The sequence below is a fragment of the Gekko japonicus genome, unplaced genomic scaffold (assembly GCF_001447785.1).
Source record: "Gekko japonicus isolate JY-2015 unplaced genomic scaffold, Gekko_japonicus_V1.1 scaffold309, whole genome shotgun sequence".
Classification (NCBI taxonomy): domain Eukaryota; kingdom Metazoa; phylum Chordata; class Lepidosauria; order Squamata; family Gekkonidae; genus Gekko; species Gekko japonicus.
Window position 1 is genome coordinate 1,163,266 of NW_015166430.1, and position 16,224 is coordinate 1,179,489.

Below are 16,224 nucleotides of genomic sequence, written 5' to 3' on the forward strand. Positions count from 1 at the left end.
AAATTGATGCATCCTGCGATTGTGCGGGGTGGATGACGGCTCCTTTTGACAGTTTGGGCTCTCTTTTGCCCAATGCAGCAGCCCCCAGGCAGGGGGTCTGACCAGCAAGCATCAAAGTCCAAGTGGAAGTTGAGATCGGCGTGATCAAGCCTCGGAGAAGGCTTGTTTCATGCCTTGATCCCCTCCCACGAAGCGGGCGTTTGCAATCCAGCACTCAAGGAGCCGATCGGGCTGGAATACCAGCATAAATCCGTCATTTCCCGATTTCTTAACAACGAGGAACTAAGTGAACTTATAAGAAGCAATGCGAAACCCAGAATAAACATGCAAGGTAACAAAGTCTTTTCGTTTACCGGGATCAAGTTGTAACGAAGTTTGATACATGCGGACAAGCGCAAAAAAACTTTAAAAAATCAATCTGCTCATTTTCGCATTAAAAAGAACTTTCTAAAGTGTAAAAATAAGGGAAAAGTAACTTTGTTTAACATTCCTGTGGCTAAAGAGAGATAAATGGTGGTGCCTAACTTCGAAATAGACGAAAAAGCTCACAAGACTGCTTTGGTTGGTGTTACAGTAAAATCCTTCCGGATGGAAGTGTGACTGTGAAAGACAAGAAGAGAGCTAGAGTGGGCACGGAAGGTGGCTGGTCGGCCGAAAGGAGATCGGTAAAATAAAGAACTGTACTGTAAGTTCGTTTATTCGGATGGACAGGAAACAGCAAGGCAAGAAAGTGCCTACTCTAGCCAGAAAACCATAGAGAAATTGCGCCCGCCATTTTGAGGAGGACTTAAACTTTAAACATATTTTTCAGACCGAAAATTAAAGTTAAAAACTGCAGAAAAGAGGTGATTCGTTTAAGCGCATATAGAAGAGTTGGTTTATACCAGAGTCGACAGTGAGTGAATTTTGAAAGCTTCAAAACGGATCTAAGACAAAGACAAAGGGCTGCATCCACATCAAGTCCAAGGATGGCAGGAAAGGACAAAAAAGAATGGCAGGCTGTGATTGAAGCGATGGAAAAGAGAATGTTGGAGGCAATTCAAGCATTGGGAAAGCAGATGGAGCAGCAAATGGAAAAGCACTTGGAGCAGCTGGAAGAAGTACAAGAGAAAAATATGGCAGCAATTAAAGATCTGGTCACAGCAGAAGTAACAGAAGTCAAGAAAGATATGGCAGAGGTCAAAAAAGAAGTTCAAGGTCTGGCAACAAAGGTGACAGAAATGGACCAAAAACACAGAATATAGGGGGGGAAATGGAAACAGCAATACAAGAAAATCGGAGACTAGAGTCAATGATAGAGTATAGAGGTATGCAAAACCATCTGAGGCTGAGAGGCATTGAAGAAAAATTTGATGAAGATATATGCGAGGTAGTGAAGACGGCTTTGACAGAATACTTGGGAGGAGATGAAGGAGAGATGGATTCGGGATTTGATTTAATTTACAGAGTGAATTCAAGATATGCCGAGAAGAAGAAGCTACCAAGAGATGTGATTGTGCAGTTGGTGACAAGAAAAATGAAAGACATTTTTAAAAAACAGTTTACGCAACCATTAGAGATTGATGGTAAGAAGATAATAATAATGACAGAACTTCCAAGGGTGATTTTACAAGAAAGAAGAAAATATAAGAAATTGGTTGATAAATTAAAGCAACTTGACATCAGATTCAGATGGGAAATAACACAAGGACTGTCCTTTACCTATCAAGCTTTAAGGTATACAATCAAGACGGTTGAAGAATTGTATAGGTTTAAGGCGGACAATATTGAAGAATTTGGAGAAATATAAGACAAGACACAATGGATTACAAATTTTTATCTTGGAATGTAAATGGACTTACCTCGCCTAACAAACGAAAATTAATAAAACATTGGTTAGAAAAACAAAAATGCAATATAATTTGTTTACAAGAAACGCATATTAGAAAGCAAGACTCTAAATTTCTTATTAACAAAACGTTAGGAGAAGAATTGTACTCTTTGGCAGCCAAAAAGAACAAAGGAACTGTGATCTATGTTAAAAAGGAATTGGAACCAAAAGAAATTTTTAAAGACACAGGAGGAATATATATTGGAATAGAAATCACGATGCATCGAAAGAAAACTTTGATAATTAATGTGTATGCACCTAATGGTGTGAAAGAATATTTCTTTGAGGACCTTTCAAGAGAATTGGAACAAGTTAATTATGAACAGATAGTATTGGCCGGGGACTTTAATGGTACTGTAAACAACAAATTGGACCGACAATCAAAAAAGACTGATAAGAAGATTGGAAAATTGCCAAAGACTTTCTTTAAAATAATAGAAGAAGAAAAATTGGAAGATGTATGGAGAAAATGGAATCCAAAAATTAAAGACTTTACTTTCTATTCCAACAGACATAATTCTTTTTCCAGGATTGATATGATTTGGATGTCGGGAGAATTGGCATTGAAAACAAAGAAGGTAGAAATTTTGCGAAGGAGTGATTCAGATCACAACCCGTTAATCTGGATGTCAAAAGAGAAGAATAAACAATTCCAGTGGAGAATCAATGAGGATTTATTAGATAAGAAACAAATTACTGAGGTGTTACGTAAGGAAACACAGATTTTCCTTCAGACGAACTTAAACCAAGGAACGGCAATCCAGACTGTATGGGATGCTTATAAAGCAGTAATGAGGGGATTACTCATATCGATAAATGCAAAAGAGAAAAAAGAAAAGTTCAGGAAACAGACGGAATTATTAGAGAAGATTCAACAGAAAGAAAAAGAGTTAAAGAAAAAATCTGGGAAAAAGAAAATTATTAAGGAATTACAAATTTTGCGAGATCAATTGAATGTGATGTTAAATCAAGAAATGTATTGGAATTTAAAGAGACTGCAACAAAAATCATTTGAGGGAGCAAACAAACCAGGAAAGTTTTTGGCATGGCAACTGAAGAATAGAAGAGAGAAAAGGGTAATTAACAAAATAATAGAGGATAATAAAGAAATTGTAGATCCTAATGAACTTAAAAGAGTATTTTTTAAAATATTATGCAAATTTGTTTCAAAAAAAGTATATAGATTTGGAAAAAATTAAAAAATACTTGGATGAAGTAGAGTTACCAAAGATTCAAGAAGCAAGTAAGGAAATACTGAATGGAGTAATTCAAAAAGAAGAAATATTTAATGCAATAGAGGAAACAAAGTTAGGGAAAGCTCCGGGACCAGATGGATTTACTGCAAAATTTTATAAGAAATTAAAAGAGGAGCTGACTCCGATTTTGGAACTTTTATCAAATGAGATAAGGGAGACTAAAATAATACCGGAAACGTGGAAAGAAGCTAATATATTACTTATTCCAAAAGAAGGTCAGGATTTAACAAATGTGAAGAATTACAGACCGATTTATCTTCTTAATAATTACTATAAATTGTTTGCCAAAGTAATTTCAGAAAGGGTGAAAATGTATTTAAAAGATGCTATAACAGAAGAACAAGCTGGTTTTTTTTACCAAACAGACAAATTAGTGACAATTTAAGAATGGTGATCGATGCAATAGAATATTATGACAAACATCCAGAGAAAGAAGTTGCCTTTCTATTTGTAGACGCTGAAAAAGCCTTTGACAATTTAAATTGGGATTTTATGTTTCAAGTCTTGGAGAAAATGGACATTGGACAATTTTTTTTGAACGTTATTATGGCAATATATTCAGACCAAAAGGCAGCGTTGAATGTGAATAAAGAAATGACAGAGCATTTTAGAGTACAAAAAGGGACAAGACAAGGCTGCCCGCTATTCCCATTATTGTTTATATGGATTTTAGAAGTATTGTTGGGGAAAATAAGAGAGGATAAAGGCTTTTCTTATAAATACAGGGCATTTGCGGACGACGTGATGTTTCTAGTTGAAGAACCAAACAGCAATCTACCGTTGTTGATGGAAAGGATAAAAGAATTTGGAGATCTGGCAGGATTTTATGTAAATAAATGTAAGACAAAAGTGTTATGTAAAAATATGACAAAAGAGAAGCAAACGGAATTGCAAGAATCAATACAGTGTGAAGAGGTCAAAAAGACGAAGTACCTGGGAATCGAATTGACAATGAAAAACATAGATCTATTTAAAAACAATAATGAGAAGCTTTGGATTAAAATACAACAAGATTTGAAAAAATGGGACACTATGAATTTGTCACTGCTGGGAAGAATATCGGTGGTTAAAATGAATGTTTTACCTTGTTTGATGTTTTTGTTTCAAACCGTCTTGATAGTAAAGGAGATAAAGGTGCTGAACAAGTGGCAGAAAAAAATATCGAAATTTGTGTGGGCGGGAAGAAAGCCGAGAATCAAAATGAAGATTCCATGTGATGCAAAGGAAAGAGGAGGATTCCAGTTACCCAATTTTAGACTATATCATGAAGTGGTATGTCTTATGTGGATAGAGCAGTGGATTAATTTAGACAATAAAAAATGCTGGCTCTGGAAGGACACGATTGCAGGTTTGGCTGGCATGCTTGTTTATGGTATGAAAAGACGAAGATGGATAAATTTTTCAAGCATCATTACATAAGAAGATCACTTTTCGAGATGTGGATGAAATATAAAAGATTTTTCTTTGAAGCAAGACCACTCTGGATAGTACTGGCTGAAGTAATTACACCATATTCAAGACATAAAGGCGAAGATTGGATACAATATAGAGATGTTTTAAAAATAGAAGGGAAAAATTTTGTGATGAAAGGGAGGGAAGAGCTGGACTTTGAATATGATTGGTTAAATTACAGGCAGATTTATGACTTATTTAAGACAGATAAAAAACAGTATGGGTTCAGGGGAGAGAAAAATGAAATTGAATGTGTATGGGAAGAAAAAGGGGGAAAATGATATCAAAAATTTACAAGGTTTTATTAAAATGGTTTACAGAAGATGAAATGGTAAAAGAGCAAATGATTAAATGGGCTATTAATATGAATAAAGAGGTGACTATGTCATCCTGGGAATATTTGTGGAAAAATTCAATTAAAATTTCGACTTGTACTAACTTAAAAGAGAATTGTTATAAAATGATGTATAAGTGGTATATGACGCAAAAAAATAGCAAATATGAATGAAAATATATCAAATAAGTGTTGGAAATGCAAGAAAAAAGAAGGTTCTTTTTACCATATGTGGTGGACTTGTGAAAAAGCTGTAGATTTCTGGACAGAAATTCATAATGAAATGCAGAAAATCTTGAAATGTACTTTTAAAAAAGAACTGGAAGTACTACTTTTAGGGCTTAAGATGGAGGAAGTGAATGTAACAAAAAGGACATTGTTTTGGTATTTGATTACTACTGCTAGAATGACTTATGCACAATTTTGGAAACAAGACAGAGTACCAGAGAAATGGGAATGGATACAGAAAATGCTTTTTATGGCTGAAATGGACAAATTAACAAAGAAACTTAATAATAAAGAAGATCAAGAATTTTTTGAAGATTGGAAAGACTTTAAGGAATATATAGAAAATAATTGGGATGTTAAAATAATTTACTTTGCTTTGATAACTATTAAGAGCAGAATTGTAAAAAAAAGGTTTGATTGAATAGAGGAATATATTGTTACCTGGAAACTTAAGAATGAAAAAGTAAATTGATTGTAGAAATGGAAAAGGGAAAGGAGGGAGGAGCATTGCGGGAAGCCACAAGGGGGGGGGGAGGAGATATGAGATAAGGATATATGTGAAAAGAAAAGGTGTAATATGGGACATGTTGTTATATCCAAAAATAAAAGTTTAAATAAAAATTGCATGATTAAATGGACACAAAACCTGGGCCATAATAAACCTGGTTCCATAACGTGTATGGAAAACAAATGTAAAGATTACAAAAGCGACTGCATATAAAGAGAATATGTACAAAATGTTTTATAGGTGGTATATTACTCCAGACATGTTAGCTAAATTTTATCTTGACCTACCTAATGATTGTTGGAAGTGTCAAAAAGATTCTTTTTTTCACATGTGGTGGACTTGTGATAAAGTTAAAAAGTGTTGGATACATGAACTGTTACAAAAAGTGTTAAGAAATACTGTACCTTATACACCAGAACTCTTTTTATTGAATAGTACTGGGGAATTGCAAAAAAAAAAAAGTATTTTATTTTATTATACATGTAATAACAACAGCACGAATGCTATATGCCAAGTATTGGAGAAGAAACGAAATTCCCTCAAAGGAAGAAACTATAATTAAAATATTGGAAACAGCAGAGATGAACAATTTAACCTCAATCCTGAGAGGACAGAAAGAAGACTTTGAAGATACATGGTCAAGATGTTATGAATGGATAGAAGAGTACAAGACATAAAACGTTTGGACATTTAATTGAAATGAAAGGAAATAAAAGTTATATTCTTAATTGTATGAAAAAGATATATAAGTAATCTATAAGGTGGGGAAAAGCAATGAATATATTCAGATACTGTATGTCATTAACTAGATCAAAATGATGTAAAGAAAATTCCCCATATGTGTATATCTGTCTGTTTTTGTTTGCCTGATATATAAAAATAAAAATGTTATATAAAAAAAGGAACTAGTCTCTAAGTAGTTTCATGTTCAAGTCAAAACAATGGTTCAGGATGAGGTTTAGAAAAGATAGATGTTTCTTTCTCTGAAACAAATCTTAAGCTGCTTGTAGCTTCAAAGACTTAGATAAGGGAGATGGGTAAGATTGACAGTCCCCAGGTGGGAGCGGGAAATCCCCTGATTTTGTGGGCTCCTGCGCATCACAAGCCAGCTGGCTGGCAGGCTGAAGCCACGCCCCAACAGCTACAACCCCACACGAAGTCCTCGATGTGTTGACATCACACAAAAGTGATGTTATCATGCTGGGGGCATTGCACAGGGATGCTTTGGTTTTGGGGCGAAACTCTACGGTTTGAGCCCAGTTTTACCAGAGAGTTTGCCCAAAAACCAGAGTGTCACTGCGCAATGTCCTCGGTGTGATGATGTCATCACATTGGGGATGTCAAGTGTGGAAACGTTGCCCCCGCCCCCCAGCTCCCAGAAAGCTTCCCCCCACCCCCAGTGCAAGGTAAGGACCTGGCAACCCTAGAGATGGGAGGTGACCCAGCTGCTGGTCACACCATTAGGCCTGAGAAGGTGCATTCCATCTCGTTAGCACCTGAGCTCTGTGGGTGGGAGAAGATATTTGCTGAGTTGAACCCAATGCAGCTGCATGGCATTTAGGTTAATTGGTAAACCCATCTGATTGGTCAGATTGCAACAGACCTAATGGTGAAGTGTTATCATTTGCTATATATTTGACTGGTTAACTAGAGTCAGACCAATGCAGGTCACTGGGCATAAAGGACAGATTTTTTTCATTCTAGTTTTGACCTGTGTCTGGATTACATCTGACTTTGGTACATTTCTTGCTTTGGGTGGGTCTTACTGACCAGAACCCTTGTCATGGACTTTGGAACCTTATTGGACTCCGTCTTCATCTGGATCTTGAACCAATGCTTGTAAATGTGCTTAGTTAGATTTTTAGCACTGTTATTTTTATCCTCATTGTTCACTGCTGAAAAAGTGAGCAGTGACTTACGAAAGTTCATCCCCTGCCACAAATTTTGTTAGTCTTTAAAGTGCTACTGGACTCTTGCTCTTTTAGAATACTCTTTTATTTCTGCACAATTTTAAAATAAATCACTTTACTTGTATCTTGAATTCAAGACAGATCAATCTGAATCTAGAACTTTAGCCCCCATTGGCTACAGCTACCAGATTAATTGTTCTGTGAAACTCGCCTTGCAAGCATCCTACCTTACCAAGGGTGACTTTCTTGATATTTAGTTCTGGAGGGCCTGAGATTTTGTCCCTTGGTCTGTGGCTGTCTGGCTAATAGAAAGGGGCTTGTGGTGGTGCTACCCTGGGGTTTTAGGAGTTGTACTTCAGCCTTTTTGGTTTTGTCTAGTTTGATTTGCCCCCTTCTAAGGGATCCTGGGTTGGGTTCCCTTGACAAATCCAACCACAAATATTGACTATACTTAAAAGCTTGACAGCCCCCAAATAAGGTTTGAACCACTATAATTCAGGCATCCTCAAATCCAGAGAACATTGTCCTGTATGGATACTTTTGTTGTTCCACAGTCCAAAGCCTGATTTTTGCTCTAACTACTTCAAACTGGGGTGCTCCCAGCAGAAATGAAAAATAAACTTTGAACGACCCCCAATCATAGAACCCAAGGCTCACCAGACCAAAGCCTGGTCTGAGAGCCAAGGTACCCCTAGCAATCACTTTCATTTGCATTTGCTAAGATGTCTTCCAAGATAAGAAGAAACTCATAGGAATACCAGTCCAAGAAACTATGCCATCCTTGGGAAGAACTGATCTTCACTGGTGGTCTTTGTCAATGAACTGAATGGCTGGTGATCTTGTAACTCTCACTTGGTGCCCGTGATGTCCGGAGTAAGGAAGCGTAATGTGTTTGTATGCTGTTGTTAGACTACAGTGCTATTGTGCTTAACAAACTAAATTGATTCATAAATTGAATCACTAGTGTGTGTGTTTTGTCTTGATCACATTAGAGCCCTGACAAAACCCTCTCAATATAAACCCCATTTACTCAGGTAGAACAACCCCTCTTAACCAGTGTGCCCTTTAAGCTGAGTTAGTGTGAGTTAGCTCACAGTTTTTTAGCCTCTGGCTCACACATTTTTGTCTTAGCTCAGGAAGGATGGCTCCAGAACAAACTAATTGATGCAGCAGCCAAATCTCCTGCTCACAACTTTAATGCCAAAAGCTCACAAAGTAGAATTTTTGCTCACAAGGTTCCACGGCTTAGAGGGAACTTTGCTCTTAACTAACTCTAATCCTTTTGGTGCTCCAAGTATAGAGGGAAAACCCACCCAATATCATGTGCTCCCTCAACAAACAAGTTTGCGTAAGTATGTGAAGCTGCCTTGCACTGAAAGCAGCAGTCCATGAAGATCAGCATGCGAGGGTCTCAAGGAGAGGTCTTGCCAGGGGATGAACCTGAGACCTTCTGCATGCCAAGCAGGAGCTATAGCCCCCCCCCCTGAGCCAGAACTCCACCCACTCAGGCCACCCAGTGCCATGACAACTGCGGTGTGGAGATACTAGGGTCTGATATCTAACCTGAAAATGGAAAGGCAAGGCAGAAAAGGCACTCCCCAAATCCTATGCTCCCACTTAAACCGTCCAAAATGAGAAAAGGGTGGAGAGTTTGGCTCTACTGTCTTTTGGTGGAGATGCTAAGGGACTGGAAAGCACTGAAAACAAAAGGTGTTCTCTTTACATCGTGAGAAAACGGAAGTTAAATTTCTGGCCTATTGACATATGAATGGACAAAGGGATCTGGAAGCCCAACATAGAGCAGGAGGCAAAGCCAAGCAATAGATCCATGACTAAGCTGGAACTTAAATGCAGGTATCATGGGTCCAGACCAAAAATTATCTACTAAACAGATAGTAGATCACTCTGACTCTTACAGGTCTCATATTCAGCTACTTAGCAGTACTCCCTTCCTTTCCAAGGTCTCTCTTATTAATGCTCTTGCCTAAAAGTTCAGAGATCAAGAACTTGATTTTACGGATACATTTGCAAAAAGGGCAGTAATTGTCATTCCCATTTACTTTGACACATTGATATCTACATAACCCAGCTCTACAGATATTTTGTTCCTCCATATAGCTAGAATTGTACCTTGTGCACCATGTTTTTCATGTTATGATATCCTTGGGCACTGTGAAGTTCCAAGCAAAAGCCTACTTCTGTTTATTTGGGTCTTCTATTTCTGCAGTGAGCTGGAGTGCCAAAATATCTCTGAAACTGGTACTGCACTGGCTTATGTACTGGTGTGTGAAAAAACGTTTATACATGCCTTTCTCCTGGGCAACAATCCCTGCACTAAAGAGAGAAGACCACAAGCCTCAGGGTACATATCCCCCTCATGAGGGGTAATCCTTGAGAAGTGCACACTAAGAGAGCAATCCTAAGCAGGTCTACTCAGAATCCTACTTGAGTCTATTCAGTGGGGCTTACTCCCAGCAAAATATTCTTAGGATTGCATTGAATTAGTTCTCTCTTACCAAATTGATGATGAGTCCCTTTTGGCTAGAACTAGACTCTCCCAAGACAAGTGGAAGCAGCAGTAAAATCAAAACTCTTTCCATTCTTTCTCAGGCGTGGAAGCAGTAGATCTGATGCTCTTAGGAGAAGAATCCAGAATAATTGGCATGCTGGAGACTTATAAAGTATGTCATCAAAGTCACATGAACTCCACCTTCCAATAGTATATGAACACATATTCTGTTGATTGCATAATTCAGGGTCAAAACAACCCTCTCATAGCCATAAAAGAGTTTAAAAGGAAGCAGCTGTGATAACACTTCTCAGCCCACTTCAGTGGATTTACAAAGACCTGACAGTGGCCCCATTTCATGCACACTTATTTGGAAACACATCCCATTGAACTCAGTGAGATTTATTTCCAAGTAACAATGCATAAAGGAGCTGCGGTGGCTCAAGTGGTTAAGACGCTGAACTGCAGGCTGTGGAAGGTCAGTTTGAGACCTGAGTTGCCGCATGACAGAGTGAGCTCCCGTCTCTAGTTCCAGCTCCTGCCAACCTAGCAGTTCGAAAGTATGAAATTGCAAATAGATAAATAGGTACCACTTTGGTGGGAAGGTAACAGCGTTCCGTGCACCTTGGTGTTTAGTCATGCCGGCCACATGACCACGGAAAATGTCTTCGGACAGCGCTGGCTCTTCGGCTTTGAAACAGAGATGAGCACCGCAACCCTAGAGTCGGACTCGACTGGCTTTCGAGCAAGGGAACCTTTACCTTTAACAATGCATAGGCTTGAGATGCAAAGACCATGTCACATGACCCAATGGATATGCTGGTGAAGAGGTAGGTGGAGTAGAGATCACCAGATAATGCAGCAACAGTGTGATTGCTTTCATGCCTGCAGCCTGCAACTCAACCCCCAACAACAGCATCAGTGTAAAGCTGATAAAACTAACTTTTCCTTTCTAAGACGTCAGTAAAAGAGCAGGGAAATTCTAGCCTGTGCAGACACACAAAGGAACCAGATGAAATGTACTGCTGGAGTGTTCTGATATCCTGTATATTACCCCAGCTTCCCCAAGAGACAATAGGTCTCTTCCCAAAGAGACAATAAGTGACATCTATTGAAGAGATTTTAATATTTTTTTGCTGTCAAGTCACAGCTGACTTACAGCGATCCAATAGGGTTTCCAGGACAATATACCTGACTAGTTGCAGAGATGTTGTTAAATGTGGAAGCTCTCAGAACCTTCGTAGAAAAATCTGCTGGTTGCAGAATATCAAGCACTATGATGGGAGGGGGGAGTTATTGCAAGGCAAGGCAGATCCTAGCACCCAGCTGCTGACTTCAGCATAAAACTACACAGGCTGGCTCAGCTTCTCGTTTCTCCTCCAGCTGTTCAGGTCCAGCATCCTACCATCCAGTCCACCATGTTCCAATCCAAGATGTCACATTTCATGACAAATCAGTGTAGCTTCCTCAGGAAGATGCATGGTAGTCAGCATGCCTCCCATTTACTTTGGCACTACTTGCAGCTTTTGAATCTTACGTCTGTGTTCATGCAAAAGGACTATGGGTCTCTGATCCTTTTGCTTAAGCTCTTTGTATCCTTGGAAAGAGGTAGAAGATTCATTCAGAGTGCCCTGCAAGCCCTCTGCTTCTATCTTCTGGAGATGGGGGGCTTATACCTCCAGATGCAAGGGTTACTTAGCTTTAAGGAAAAACAACAGAGTGTACTCAAGGATTTAGAATCTTTACCTATTATTCATTTCATGGTGCTTTCATCCCACAAGCCTAGCAGGGTTGTCAACATCATGAAGAGTGGGCTGATTATAGCAACAAGTGTTGCTTTCTTGCCCTTTCCCAGAGTTGTTGTGCGGACAGCCAGAGATAGGAGATGATCTTGAGCCAATAACAGGTGCAGCCTGTGAGAAGTTTCTCAGGACATGAATGTATCCAAGTAACATCATGAACTGCTTGGAGTACGAGGCCAGATGCAGATGACCAATGAGAGGACTCATTGGCTGAGCACTCCTTGCTGCCGGATGAGTTTCAATGCAGATACTCTGTGTTGTTCCCCAGGCAGGTGAGGACTTTGGCAGCTCATTGGTAGTGCCTTGGTGCTCACTTCCGGCAGTGCTTTTAAATGGTGTGAAAAGTTCTCAGATTCTCTAATATTCAATCCATGGCTCTCTCCAGAAGGAAACGCAAGGGTAAAAATGTTTATTTATTTATTTAAAACTCAGAATATAGCCTAACCAAATACCATTTTAGAAACTATCAATCTCACTTGCCTAGAAGTAATAAAACAATGGACAGAGTAATGGCTCTCAGGCCCTGATCAGAGGTCTGATTAAAAGGGAGAATGGACATATAAAACAAAAAGGAAACCATGGCTGCGGTCACACAGAGCATTGCCTTTGACAGGCGACCGGGAGCTCCCTTCCTCTACCTTTGCAGTGCTGGCTAGCTGTCAGCATGTGCAAAATACACCCTTGGCTTCTTTCCTCTGCTACAGGGGGGCTTGTTATCACAGGGCAAGGGCCACCTGGATCCATAGCATGATAACACTGAACAGACTTTGACTCAATTCATTGGAATTTATGGTTTAAACAGCACTTTTGTATGGGTGAACAGAATTGATACCGTCTTATTATGTTACAACTGTAGATGTATGTTAATGTTTTGTTGGTGACTAACCGATTGGTTTGTAATTTCGGATTCTCAAGACTTCTGCATAATGTTTTGAAGTTATGGTATGTTTTGATATGTTATACTTGATCTTAATAAACATTTCAAAATTTAAAAAACGATAACATAAAACATTGAATAGACTACTGTAATGCACTCTACACAGGTCTCCCCTCAACATCAATCTGGAGACAGTTGGTATAGAATGTTGCAGCTCAGTTATTATCAGGAGCCAGATGGAGCATGCATATTATTCCCATTCTGCACTCACTCCACTGATTGTTCATCAGTTACTGGGCTCAGTTTAAAGTAGTGGCTATCACATACAAAGCCCTCCATGACCTTGGTCCGTCATATCTGTGGGACTGCCTCTCCCTCCATGCTCTGCGACAATAGCTTTGCTAATCTGAGCAGGGTCTTCTACAGGTGCCACCCTGCAAATGGGCAAAATCAACAACTGCCTGCATACGTACATTCTCTGTTGTGGCCGGCACCTTATGGAATGATCTGCTTGCCGAGGCTCCCACCTTCCTGGCTTTCCATGAGCTATGGGAAGCTAAATTATTCAAGAGGGCTTTTTGCATTGTAACAATACGGTTAAGAAAGAAGCTGGGGATAAAGTACTGGGACTGTAGACTATACCATTTTGTACTCGCTGTTGCTGTAAGGAGGTTCTTACCATGTAATTTTTGCTTTTGTTTAATGTGTCACTGTAATACTTGTGCTGTGCTTCACTTCTGGTCTATTGATTGCATTGATTTACTCCGTGTAATTTACCTTGAGTCCCAGAGAGAAAAGCAGACTATAAATAATGTAAATATTACATGAAGCCTGAGGCTAAGCCTCTGTCTCTGTCCTCCTTCCTTTGCCTTGCCTTACAATGTCTGCAAGCAGTGTCATTGCCCCTGCCTAGCAAGAACAGCCCCAGATCACAAAATAGCTCATGCAAACATGGCCAGTACTTATGTGGAATAAGAAACCCTCCTGGAGTTAATGACTGGCAAAACATGGAAATGCTGCGCACAGAAATACCAATCGGGGTGATTTTCTTTGATGGGAAGATGGGCTAACTTTTCTGGTTAGAAGAAGTCTCTCTCAGGCACATATCTCTCCTTGGCTGTCCTTCTCACCTCCCACTACCCAGGAAGTTTGAAATCAGTCATTGAAGTGCCAGAACAACCAGGTTTCAGGTATCAGAAATAATTCTGTTTGAATTCAGAACATTATAATGTTTATGCATGAACACTGGGTTGTATCTCGATCAGTAAATTTCTGACTGCATATCCCTCATTCACATATCTTCAGCATTTAGCATGCCAGCATGGTACATATACATCTTGGCCATAGATCCCTTTTCTGCTCTTGTCTGCAGAAGTACAACAGGCAGCAGCACAGGCATCTGGGCATGTGCCAGTTGGATGGAACTAGAACCCATCTATGTTTTTATAGGATTGATCAGAATTATTATTAATCCACTTTCTCTGGGTTCTGGAGTTGGCAATGCTGAACTGCTCATGTGTATATTTTATTTGGCTGGCTGAGCACCTGAATGCCAACAGTGTATGAAAGTAGCAGTAAAAAAGAATTATTGCTGCCTTTGAAACAACAGTTAATGAAAATCTATAGATGCAGCTTAGAATTTCCATTCTGAATTGCAGTGTTTGCTCAGTGGACACTGGAGGCAGCCATATATAGCACCAGACCACTGAACCCTCTATTCCATTATTGTCTACCCTGACTGGAAGCAGCTCTCCAGAGGCTCACGCAGAGGTAATCCCAAATTTAGCTACCTGAGATCCTTTTGAGTGGAGGGATCTGGGGTTGAACCTGCCTGCAAAGCCTGTGCCGCATCATGGAAATGTGGCCTCTGTTCTGAAGCCATACTGCCCTGAATATTGTGGCTAGTATCACTCCCTAAGAAAAAATAACCAGGAATTTCTAGGAAGCTGATAAACAGGTGTGGAATTCCCACTGCACTCAGAGATCAAACCAGAGGAAGGCTTTGGTCCTCAGACTGCTTAATCATTTACCTTTGCACTGAAAGGAGGGGACACGGCTCTACAGTAAAACATATGCTTTGCATGCAGAAGATCTGAGATTCAATCCCTGTGAACTCCAGTTAACAAGACCACAGGTAGCAGGTGCTAAAAAAGACCTTCCTCTGTCTGAAACTCTGGGAGCTGTTAAGCTAGATGGACCAATTTGTCTTTGTTCTATCACATTAAGGTTGGTTGTACTCATAAAGGAACATAAGCAAAAGTACTGTCCTGAACTGCAATGGATGAGTTCACCTAGCAGGATGGAACCTTGCTTTGATGAGCTGCCTCTCTGTACATAACTAAATTGTTGTGGTAGATGAGAAGCCAGGAGTGTGGCAGAATTCTGGGGAAGTGCACAGCATATTCAGGGTTTATTTAGTATTGAAAAGCTTCTGAAATGATGACCTAATACAGGGGTGTCAAACATAAGGCCCAGGGGCTGAAACCGGCCCGCCCAGGGCTCTTATGCGGCCCAAGAGCAACTAGTGCAAGGGAGGGAACAGGAGACTGCTTGAGGGGGAATGGGCAGAGCCACTCTGATTGTGGCTTCAGCACGGCAGAACAACCTCGTCTGTAGCAGTCAAGCAGTGTGGGAGCATCTGCCCAGTACTGCACCGCTGGCTCTCTGGTCTACCCATATGGATTTTCCTTTGCACCTCCCTCCCAGCCCATGAGGCCTTGCAGCAAGGATACACCAACTTGTAGATTACCAGCTGCTGTCCTTTATACAGTTTATGTCTCCGGTACCTGGCATTACATTTTATGGCACACGTGGCCTGGCCCCACAAAGTGACATTTATTTCAGATCTGGCCCTTGTGACAAATGAGTTCAACACCTCTGACCTAATAAATGTTGTAATCATTGCTGAGACGGATAGATGTGAAGAGCCTGGAAGGCCCTAAAAGTGTTCATAAAAACTATATTTTTAATGCCCTGACCTGGATAGCCCAGGCAAGCCTGATCTTGTCAGATCTCGGAAGCTAAGCAAGGCTGAACCTGACAAGTATTTGGATGGGAGACCTCCAAAGGATACCAGGGTTGGGAGGCAGAGGCAGGCTTTCAAGCCACTTCTCTGAACATGCCCCAATAGGAGTCATCAGAGATCACCATGACTTCCGGGCATGGGCACACACACACAAATGCAAAAAAAATACACCCCCCCTAAAGTTTTAAGTATTTAAAAGTCATGTTGACATGCTAAAACGGTAATGTGAATGTATATCTTGCTGACCTGTTTGGACTGACAAGGCTTTCAGTCTTAACTCCACACGATTTTTGAGTTTAGGGGCAAAAATTCTAAGCCAGGAATGGCAGGCGTTCCTGCAAAATGCTCAGCTGGTCTCCAGCAAGTCCCCGTCCTCATCGATTCCCCCCCACCCTGGGTGGTTCTCCTCGCCTGACCTTTAACGTCCCGCGCAACGGAAACAGCCCCCACCCC